Below are 12,023 nucleotides of genomic sequence, written 5' to 3' on the forward strand. Positions count from 1 at the left end.
GCTGGAGCAGAGCTTGAGGAGTGTCGTGGCCGCGCGAGGAGTAGGCGGCGAAGGCGTCTGTAGTGGTGGTGATGGGCGGAGGAGGAGGGAGAGGAGGAGGGAGGGAGTAGAGATGGCAGGAGCCAGGGGTGGGGGCGCGGAGGCGCGATGTGCGCAGGCTGCAGCGGGCACGAGCCCCGCTCCTGGAGGAGGAGGAGCCAGCCTAAGGAAGAGGGCCAAGGAGGTTCCCGAGAATAGGGGACCCCCTAACCCCACCCTAATCCTGACCAAGCTACAGCCGCTCTCTGGGCACCTGGGGCACCACAGATGGGGTGGCGCGGGGCACCCCAGTGCGCCTGGGAGCGCCGCTACCCGCGCCCACACCGCGCTGGAAGAGTAGTGCCCACACCCTGCTCTAGCTGCTCTCCGGAGGCAGTGAGCTTCCTGATGTGAGGGTTAGGGGCCGGTGGCTGGTGAGTGTGGGTGCTGAACTGTGAATGGGGTGTGTTTGTGAAGCCCTAAATCCCGTGGGCTGCTCCCTATCACTGCCCCCTCCTCGCCCTCCCGACATTATCCCTAGTGAAGCGACGTGGCTGCCTAGAAGAGGTAACGATGTATGGCTCCCACTGGAGGGCGAAGGGGCTAATCACGCCTTTACTTAGTCATCAGCGCATCCACGCAGGACCATGTTAAAGGCACGTTACGTGGAATTACACAGCAGGAAGTTTCTTTGATATGCTTAGCCCTCTGGATGTAGCCTTTTTTCCCTTGCACTCCCACAATTAGGACCAGTTTCATCTTAAGCTAGGAGGTCTGGAGTCTTGCCCATAGTGGATCAGTGAGGGCCTTGTGATGACCTTACACTTTAGGAAATCCTCTGCCTTCTTTCAGCAACACTCTGCCCTAATCACTTTGTCCAGGCATTCTCCTTACCTGGTGAGCAAGATTCAGTCTAAGCTATAAAAAGTTTACATTAGCCCGGAGCAAAGGAACCCGCTGCCTTCTTTCCATTGCAGTCTGCAGACAGCGAGATGGAGCAGTGAGGTTTTTTCCCCCTTCAGGGCTTTTTCTTACCAGAGACTTGTAATTCCAAATCTATCATACAGTTTGAGAACTCTGTGTTTGATCTGCCTGAATTTTTTTTCTTCCGTTTTATCTGGAGCGATAAAATCGAACTGTGCAACTTGAACAGAAAAAAGAAAAGGGAAACCAATGAAAAGAAGAAGAAAGATGCTTTTCTTTTTTGTACTGCGGAGACAGCGTCTTAGGAACATTCTACTCAGGCAAACCAGAGCCGCTCTTTTATCTATTCCCCAAAAGTTTTCATAAATGTGAGACACTATAAAAGGAAAGAGGGAAGAGTTTACTAAGCTTGTACGACTCTGTTGTTTTACATTCACAGTCAATATGTGACAAATATATTATTTTGGTAGTTGGGCACCCCTCAAAAAAAAAAAAAAATCAGATTTCTTTTTTCTACATGGTGCAGTTTTCCTAACAGGCCGTGCTCATCTACAGTAAATTTTAGTTTTGCTTAGATTATGGAAGCAGAGGAAGACACTTACAATAGAAACATTTCAGGCTGTTCCTTTTAAACCATTAGCCACCACTTTGCCAATGGACATTTAACTAAAGTCTTAGAACCTAAGAAAACATTTCTTAGTTAGATGGTGCTATAAAGAAAGGAGCAACATGCATCCTTCTCCTCCTCCATCATTAATATTCCTTTCCCGGCTTGCCCATTGAAGAGACTAATTGAAATTCACAAAGATAAAAGACTTGCCATTTAAAACCTTGCAAGCAGGGAATCTGGAGCCTTTTACTTGGTGAGAACACTCCCTAGTGCTCCTTCCTGCTCCACTCCTGTGTGCACTTTACTGTTGGGAACTCTCTCACCAAGCCCTTTGCATTGCAGCTAAACTTTTTATAATTTGATCAGTGCAACCATATTTGCCATGTCCCCACAAAATTTCTCTTTCCAGAACTTCAGTCTTGACAGTTATGTTCACATGGGATTCTGAGGTTTTCTAACTGCTATTCCCCCAACCTTGATTCTGAAATGAAAAAAAAAAAAAAAAAAAAAAAAAAAAAAAAAAAAAAACAGATTCTGATTCTAACTGCTGCCTTCCATTTTACCACTTTTATCAATTGACATGATTTGGTTTTGTTTTTTAAAGAAAAAAAAAAAAAAAAAAGCTCCGTCTGTTAGCAGCCTGATTAAACTTGTAATCTCACTGACATAATCTGCTTTTGCGAAACTTTCTGAAGTTCAAGCAGGCTGTTCTGGGTAATTTTTTCCCACCACTTAGTTACTGTGAAATTATGTGTTAAAACTGTTCAAAGATTTGAATACACATTTACATGATCCAGAGTATAATCCAGAACCGTTTAAATCCTAAAAGGCTGATTTTTAATATTTCTCCTCAGAAAATGTTTTATGATTTGTATTGATGCTGGACACCTATGACTTAAACTTTAAAGCAAATTGAAGGAATTGGAAAATGCTGACAGCAGGTAACAGTCACCTGCCTCAAAGCTATATTCATTCATTCTAATCTCCTCAAACATCTGAGTGCAGCCTGATTTTCCTCCCAGCTCTTTGTGGTAGCTTGTGGGTTAACAGCCTGGACTTAGAAGGCCTGACTTGTGGTTGGTGACTAAGCTTTTCCTACCTACTTCCTTTGGAACACTTCCTGGAGAAGCTGACCCTGAAAATCTGAAACCTTATTGGTTGCCAGTAAATCCATTCCCATCCATGCATTGCCAGTGCAGAGCCTCCTGAGTTGAACCCATTTGATTGACTTGTCTCAATTGGATTGGAGGGAGAGGAGCATTACATCAGTAGCATCCAAGGGCATGTGGAGTCCAAGAATAAAAGAAACTGAGAGAATCTGAAGAACTTATACTTACATTGCATTTTTCTTATATCTCATAATACTGTATGGTTTTTAAATCCATTACAAAATAAAACTATTGTTTCCATTTCTACAAACCAAGGTGGCTACTGCTACTCCAAACCCTCTACATGTCTTGAGGACATCACAACACTTGGAGTTTTCTGCAGGAAAGCAAATAGTAGTGTGTCTGCATGTGTAAACATACATTAAGAGTATATAGCAGAAGCTCCTTTTACAGTATAGGATAATTAGTTTAGAGGTAATGGGTCACCTTGCATAGCATAAGAGACTATGGAGTTCTCAGTCATAAACAGGCCAGTTATATCACACCACTCCTTTCATGACTCAGGGACAATCATAGAAGAGAGATTGGAAAGACTGTAAGAGCCAAAGGACATAGAAATCTAAAGCAACAGAGAATTTTCTGGACAGGCCAAGACTATTGCACACATAACTCACAATATCTTTGACTGCATAAACAGGACCTACAAAGACAAAATGCTGGGATATATTTTGGAGGGGCTTATGACACGGAAGCCTTCTCTGACAAACTGTTAGCAATGATAGCTGCCTGGGATGGAGATTAAGTTTTCTTCACAGATTAGACACCTAGGAGACTATTCATGGTCCAATAGATATCCTACCCAAATACATACAGAACAGCATTAAGTGGATTTAGTTGGTTAAAGAAAAGTAAAGGATCATATGAGAGATTGTAATTGGAGAGTTGGGGAAGATGAGTGGATCTGATCAAATATATTACATGCATGGAATTCCCAAACACGTTTTCAAAGTATTAAAAAATATGAACTTTTAAACAATGTATGTATAATAAACGTCTATCTTGGGTATCTGAATAAACAAAATTAATAAGAATGTTTTAATATCATTTCTACAAACTTCAGTTTTCCATTTGGAATAATAAACTAGAATTGCTTTATTAAGAGTAGCATTGCACCATGTGCAGATGTTGAACATGTTAGTGTGAAATAAACATTTATTCAAATGAGGACATGTGGCCTGTTGAAACAGCTTATTTAACACAATGGAGGGATGAAGGCTAAGACTGTGAACTTCAGTAAGATTTCCAGGATCAAATGGTAAAACTGACAGAAGCAACTCCCCTAACGTGCATAACATGACACATCCCCTTCCCCAAAATAAGTAAGAAAAATGTTTCTTTAAAATAAATAAATACCCACAAAATCCCAAGATAAGAATCCAAGTAGGAACCAAAGAATACAACTTTGTTTACAAAGTGAAAGACTACATGAGTACCTTAATAATTCCCAAATAAGCTTTGAGTATAAATCTGTTTTCTCATATTCACCAAGTTATAAAAACCAAAACAGTGAAATGAAAGGAAAACTGGAGCAAACACCCATTTGGCAATTCTGAAGTCAAAATTGTAGCTTGATCAAACTCTATTTTCCTTGAAAGCTGTATTTAGATGGATGGTTAGACTCCCAGATTCTTAAAAGAAAAACAGCTGTAAAATGGGAGCGACTAGTCTTACAAAGAAATAAAGTCAAAGCTACTCTCCCATAGTAATGTATCTGGGTCACATCTTATTAGAACTAAATTATTGCAGTATACTAGCTAGATTAAGATGTACACATTACTTCTTTCAAAGAGAGTCTGTAAATGTATGTAAAGAAGTTTTACAAATTCTCCTCCAGTTTTCAAATAGAATATATCAGACATTCACTGTGTACTGGTGGTTTCTGATATTCAGACAAATACAAACATATAAAATAGTCTGTAAGAAATGTATTGCTATCTTTCTGTGAGATTTTCAATAGCTTTCTTTTTCAGCTTACTCAACTGTTCCACAAACACAAATAAAACTTTAATAATTCAACTCAAAAACTCCTAGAAAAGTGCACTATGAATTTTGTTAAATATTTGCCTGGAAATGTGTCTGTCATTACTAACGAAATTTACAGGAATATCATTTGTAGAACTATTTTTAAAATCTTTTATATATTAACTCATGTAATCTTCAAAATTAAGAACTAAGCTTTCATTATTCCAACTTTATGGTAAGAAACCTCTGAGGTTTCATTCTTGACTACTATAGCAAAGTCATATATATATATATGAAGGGGAAAAACTCACAATCAGTCTGTGAATATTTCATCATCAATCAGCAATGTGAAACAGAAAAAAGTAACAATTTTTTCTAGTAAAAGATAAGTAATCCATAGTAAGTTAATTATGGATATTAAATGATTTCACTTGTATATCATTATTATTGGAGACACATTGTATTTGTCAGGGTGATTTGCACATAGTTGCTCTTAAATTATTGTTGGCATTTGTAGATTTACATCCTTTGGGATATATACGAGAAGACATGATGCCAATATTAAAGGTGATATGACCTTGGTGCTCTCATTAGATATTAGCATATCTAATATATGCTTGTGATTTCCAAAAGTCCATTATAAAAACATACTGGCCATAACTGCTTAGACATCAATTTATCTTCAAAATGTTTCTATGTGCTGTCTTCTATGAGCCATCTAACCTATGCCTTCTCCAATCTGCATCCTGAAACTTCTGGCTTTCTTAAAACCCCATAATTACTTTATTGGTATATAGGTTATTGATGAGAAATTGTGATAACTGTTCCTCTCATTTGAATCATAACTCATTACCAATTCTATACCCTTCACAATTTCATCATTGGCTTGTAGCCCTGCAGTACCTATGAGTAGCCTTCCACCTACTTTTTTTCCTTTCTGCTGTGTATTTCTCTAGTTTATCTTTCTAAAGCCAAGATCTTGCTAGTGCCAATGAATGTGCCACTTGAGTCATTTAGAATTCTTTTGTAGGAACAATCCAAGTTAACAAAACCATTTTGCACATCACATTGCAATCTAGCTTCAACTTGGCCCTTCCTGCACTGTCCTGGTTTATTAGCTACCTTTTGGTCACTGACTCAAAGCATATGAATAAACTTTAAAAAGAGTTTTAGTTAGTTTGCATTTTACAAGGATAATGTCCATTGCAAAGGCAGCAGGGATGGGTAATAAATATCAACCAGAGTGTCTTTGCAGCTATAGTGATCAGAACTTGTTTACACAAGTAGGATCAAGAAACAGAAAGAGGTGCATGCTGGCACTCAGCCAGTCTTAGAATTTTCTGATTTTATTCAGTCCAGGACCCAGCCCTTGGGTCAGTGCCTCCAACATTCAAGTCATATCTATTCCCTTCATGCAATCCTCCCTAGAATCACAACTGACCTCACAGAAATATTTAGAGGAATGTTGTGCTAATACTCTGGATTTTACTTAACCCAATCTCACTGACCATCACACATGTACATGTGTATGTGCCTGCTTGTGATTTGGACATGGCCAATGTCATCATTGTTTCTTCAGGCATTCTCTCTTTTTCTATGTGCTTTGTATCTTCATAGCTTATTTCATTTCTTTCGAACCTTTATGTTTGTGGAGCCCAGTGCATTAATGTAATCTGGCTTTCCCACTCTACCTGGTGAATATTCCATGCTTCAGCCCTAGAAAATATCTAATGTTTCCAGGAAAAAAGTCATACTTGTATTTGTAACTCACTCAGTATAGCATAGAAATTCAGCATTGGACCCAAAATATTGAACTTAACTATTCTATCTCATTTAGTGATATAAAAAGTACCATGTCCCAGAAAGCTTTTAAACAACATAAATCATGTCTACATGGTTCTAGAGGCTATAAAGGCTAACATTGGGGCCAATATAGTAAATATCTACTTAACAGTTACTTTCTCCTCACCTTGTCCTCACGAGTAAAACATGATGAAATATATATCCCTGGGTCCTCTTTTTATATGGACCTAATTCCATTTGTTAGGCTGAATTCACTCCCATGACCTGAACATTTCTCTATGATACAACCTCCAATACATAGAGATTAAGTGTGTGAATTTGAGCAAGGCATAAGCATTCATACTGTAAAAGAGGTTTGCTGGCTCTCAGCTAGTCTTATTTTCTCATTGTAATCAGTCCATGATTCAGCCTATAGGATAGTGCCTTCAACATAGATAATTTCATCAATGGTCCTTAAAGGTGTCTTTTCTGAAACATTTCTTTCTTCTTCTTTGGAGCAGATTAAAGCAGATATCTGCTGTTTCCCAGGAAAGTCTTTGGGAATCAATGAAAAAAATCAACATATATATTCATCATCATCATCATCATCATCATCATCATCATCATCAAACCTCCTTTCCAGACTGTGTGACAGACCAATTGGACTAAGAGTTAAAACACCTAGACGAACATCTTCTTGACACTCTTCCATAACCATTCAGTTTGGGACAAATTCTTCAGCTCCAGTATCTTATTTTTCATTCACAAAGAATAAAAGTAGTTGCAGATCCTATTTCATTTGGTTGTCATGAGGACTCTGTGGGTTGATGTGAGTGTACAAAATATAACTAGCTACTAGGGAAAAGTACACGGTTCTTAGTGTTACTACAAAAGAATTTGAAAGCTGTTAGATCCTTGCCTCTACATTTAGAAGATGAAATTCAGTTCTACTCACAGCCCTTGACTGTACCAAATCTTTTGATTCTGCTTTCCCCATTAGAATGTGTACATCCTTGCTGTCTTCCCCACAGTCAAGCTTCAGCTTCTATAGAATACTCCATCAGAGCCCAACACACATCCACACATTTTTTTCTTTCTTGTGACTGTAGTGTTTTCCTCACTCCTTTTTTTTCTATATTTTCCTCCAGATCCTGTCCTAATTTAGTATGCCCTCTTTTTATTTTTCCAGGTACCCTGCATTTCCATCTTTTTTCCATACTCTACTGGTTCCTTTCCTCACTGTTCTTCATTAGTATTCATGTATAGCATGAGTCAGCGCGTGCGCAAGTATTTGTCTTTGACATGGAAAACACCATGTGCTTTGGGGGAATACAGATAAAGTGTCTAAGCAAACAGGGTTTGTGTGAGTGTCTGCTTCATGGCACATAAATTCATATCTATGTCTATGTAAGTCTCTAAATTAAATCCACTGAAGTGTATTCTACTGACATGTTGTATTAATGATATTAAAAACCCAGGTAATTATCTTTATTTGAATTGGCCATTAATTTACCTAAAATAATAAAGTTGCCACAAATGAATAAGTAAAAAAAGAGAAATAAAAACCAGTATTTGTGGCTTTCAAAGAGTCAAAGAAATCACTCAGGAACATGGAGGCATGCGGCTGTTCCATGCTTGTCACATCATCAAATTAATGTGACATTTGGAACAGCAAAGTACTTTCTGATGCTAACTTACAAGAGAGACAAGGAAATCTTCTGCATGAGGAGTTGGCATTTAACAACTTACCATAAAGAACTTTATTTTTGAGGGAGGAAGAAATTCTCCAAGAGAATAATAAAAAGGTAACAGAGCTCTTCAGAAAATTTTGTTAGCCTAGATATACAAATGCCTTCTATCTGATTGTTGCTCTTGAAATTAGAGGAGCCATTGAACTTTTTTCTGACCAGGACATATGAGCACAGAAGAGTGGTTTCCAGTGTGGGTGTTGATCAGTATGGGGCAGACTTATCACATAGCCTTCTGTCTTGTTTTCTGTCTGAGGAGAGTGATAGCCTGTATTGTGGGCCAGTGGCTACTCAAGAGTGGAAGACAGCGATCAGATCTTCTAGTTTAGTTACATTGGCTGTATCGTATAAGAAGAATAAAACTTATTTTATGTTTTTAAATCTTGCAGTAATGTGTAGCTATAAGAATAATTTGACTTGTGATGATCCTAAAGAAAAGAGAAAGAGAAAGAAGGAGGAAGAGTATAGTGTTGTGTTACCTAAATGCCTATATAACAGAATCACACAACAAACATGTTCAAGCAGAGGAGACTTTCCCAACAATTCAGAAATTTTAGTACAAATTGTCTGTGTAAACGAGAGTGAACCAATTGTTTCCTACTCTTTGTTGATATTTGTACTTTATTTCTATCTTGCAAATGTTTTCTTTCTCAATTGAAACACAGAGAAGAAAAGGTCAGAAGTTGTCTTTGATAAAACATTTCATGTGACACATCAATCCATCCTTCTTAGTGGTAGCAGCACTGGACAGGTAGATGATATTCACTGACTTTCAATGGGAGCTGTGACTGTTAAAACATACAGCAGGTATTGCATTATATCTTCAAACATTAAAATATACTTTAAAAGAAGAAAAAAATAAATAACACAAAAATGTATTTAAACAAAACGGGGCTATGAAAAGAGGCTGAACTAGAAAAGCAACTCCTAACTGTTTAAGTTGGTGAGAACTGAATATGCAAATGGACTTGTGTAGAAAATAAAGTGAAGGGTATAATCCCATCTCTATCACATGGAGAACAACAAAGGAAATCAGTTCTAAACAAAAAATGCAGTGTGCGCACTTGGAGTCACTTTTATAGATGTCTGACAAGATAGAAAAGACCAACCAGTCACAGGTTTTAATAGGAATTCAATTGTCATCGCATGATTCACTGGAGCAAATTTTTCTCATTTTAAAAGTACTCTTAGCGAGTCAATCAGCATCATTCAAGTACAAGTCACTGCAGCAATTTAACATTCAAATCACCAGAGGAAAAATTTACTTATCTTTAAATAAGTTCTTGGGGATGCCAAAGATGATTTAGATCTCTTTCTATGCCCCACATTTGCTTTCCATGTGGAAGACAATAAATGTTAATCAATAGGAACATATTTAAGTGACAAAAACACATAAATTAATTAATAAATTAATGCCAAATTGTCAGAGAACCCTGCAACGTCATTTTCAAATAGTCATATGTGTCTCACTTATCTGTCTGACCTACCTGCCAATACAGTCCTTAATGTCCCAGTGCCTATCAGGTTAAGACCCAAACCTTTATTTCAATAAAACCTCATATAATTTAGCTACTGCCTTGGCCTAGGCCACCAATTCCCTCATTCCATCAACACCAGCCTATTTTTGGTTCTTAGAATGTGCCAGCTTCCTGGCTGCTATTTCTCATCCTGTGACAGAATGTTGTATCACTATATGCCTGTGGTGGAAAGCTTCCTCCACCTCTTTCAGTTGTACGTACTCATCCTTCCTCACTAAAACAGGAATAGGAAGTGCCTACATCAACCTTTGCTGTGTTTCTATGTTATGTCTACTTTCTTTCTGTTAACTTCACTTTGTTTTGTGATATGGTTAGCATCTCTCTACAATATATGCTGTATGTTGTGCAATTTCTGGTCCTGTGCCTGTTTTTGAATAACATTGACTTTTTTTAAATGTGTACATCAGATGGTTCAGGGTAAACATTGAATAAATAATTGTTGGGAGAAAAAAAAATAACAATGGGAAAAAAGCACTGTATCAGTTCATTGCAAGACCAGCCTCTCCTAACCCTAAATTTGAGTCTTTAGCCCAGATACTGAGATAGTTGTGACAGGAATACTGAACCTCTGTAGAGTATAAAGAGGAAGACCATACACTGCTTTTGTGTTCATGTACAATGAGAAGATATACACTGTGTTAGTAGCAAGTGTATGTGCAGATCCAGATGGGACAGAGAATTTAACCAAGGTAACCTACAAAATGATGTATTTCACAGGCTGGAAGACCTAGTCTTCAGATGCTAGCTCATGATCCAGGAGATGAATGGACTCTTATCTTTAAAAGGTAAGATGCCATGCAAGTCGTTTTCAGTGCTCAGCAAAAACCATGCTTTATAATTTGTGTCTTGAATGAGAGGATCGGATGATGCTTAGCAGGAGTATAGATTCATACAGATACAGGTTTAAAAGTATCTCTAAATAGATTGATACTATGAAAAAGTGGTAATAGAAACACAAGTAATTGTATCTTTGGGGGTTTTTGTTTGTTTGCTTGGTTGGTTTGTTATGCTTTGGTTTTTTTTTGTTTGTTTGTTTTTTTTTTTGTTTTTCTTATCTCAAAATGATTTTCCTTATTTTTAAGAAATTAAAATATTATGAAGTATGCTAAGATATCATATACAAGAAATTAAAGAAAACATTAAGTATCCAGGTAGATTCAACACTAAAATCTCTAAAATATAACTGTAAGTAGTAGCTCCTCAAAAAATTACAATTTACATTTAAAAAATATTTTCTCTACAAAAATCTTTTCAGCTATACAAGAACCCATACCTTGTTGGTTCTGATGAGCTCCACTTGAATTTCACATGCTTAGATAATAATAATAATAATAATAATAATAATAATAATAATAATAATAATAATTGATACATCCTTTCATATAATATACCTCCAACCAGTGTTTCCCAGCCATCCACTCCTTGAACTTTCTCCCTTCCCCCACATCCAACACTCCTTCATTTCCCCTCAGAGAAATGCAAACCCCCCAAGTATGTCAAATGAGCATGGCACAACAAGTTACAAAAAGACCAGCCATATACCCTCATAGTGAGGCTGAATGAGTCAATCCAGTAGGAGGGAAGAGATCCCAAGAACAGACAAAAGATTCAGAGACATCTCCCAACTCCCCAAGAGCATGTATACAAAGGACCTAGTACATTCTCATGCATGCTCTTGGATTGCCACTTCAGTCTCTGTGAGGGCCCATGAGGTCTGTTTAATTGATTCTGTAGGACACATTCTCATGGTATCCTCGACCTCTCTGGCTCTTACAGTCCTTCCTCTTACCCTTCCATGGCATCCTTCCTTGAACGCTGCCTAGTATTTGGCTTTGGGTCTCTATGTCGTCTCCGATCAGTTTCTTGATGAATCTTCTGTGATAACTATTGTGCTAAGCACCAACATATGAGTATAGTAGAATAGCATTAGGAATCATTTCCTTGCCTTTTTTTTTCTTGCCACTCATGTTTGGTTCTACCCTGGGTTTTGGGGTTATCCAGCTTCTGGTTCCTGGCCATCCAGGCAGTGTCAGACATGGGGTCCCCCTCATGGAGTGAGCCTCAAGTTATACCAGGCATTGGTTGACCACACACATAACTTCTGTGCCACCAATATTACAGCTCATCTTACAGGCAGGTCAAGTTGTAGGTCAATGATCTAGTGGCTAGGTTGCTGTCCCAGTACCACCACTAAAAGCCTTGTCAGGTTACAAAAGAGGGCCACTTCAGATTCTGTGTCCCCTATTCCAATGGGTTCTCTCTTGGGTCACCT

The sequence above is a fragment of the Micromys minutus genome (assembly GCF_963924665.1).
Source record: "Micromys minutus genome assembly, chromosome: 1".
Lineage (NCBI taxonomy): Eukaryota > Metazoa > Chordata > Mammalia > Rodentia > Muridae > Micromys > Micromys minutus.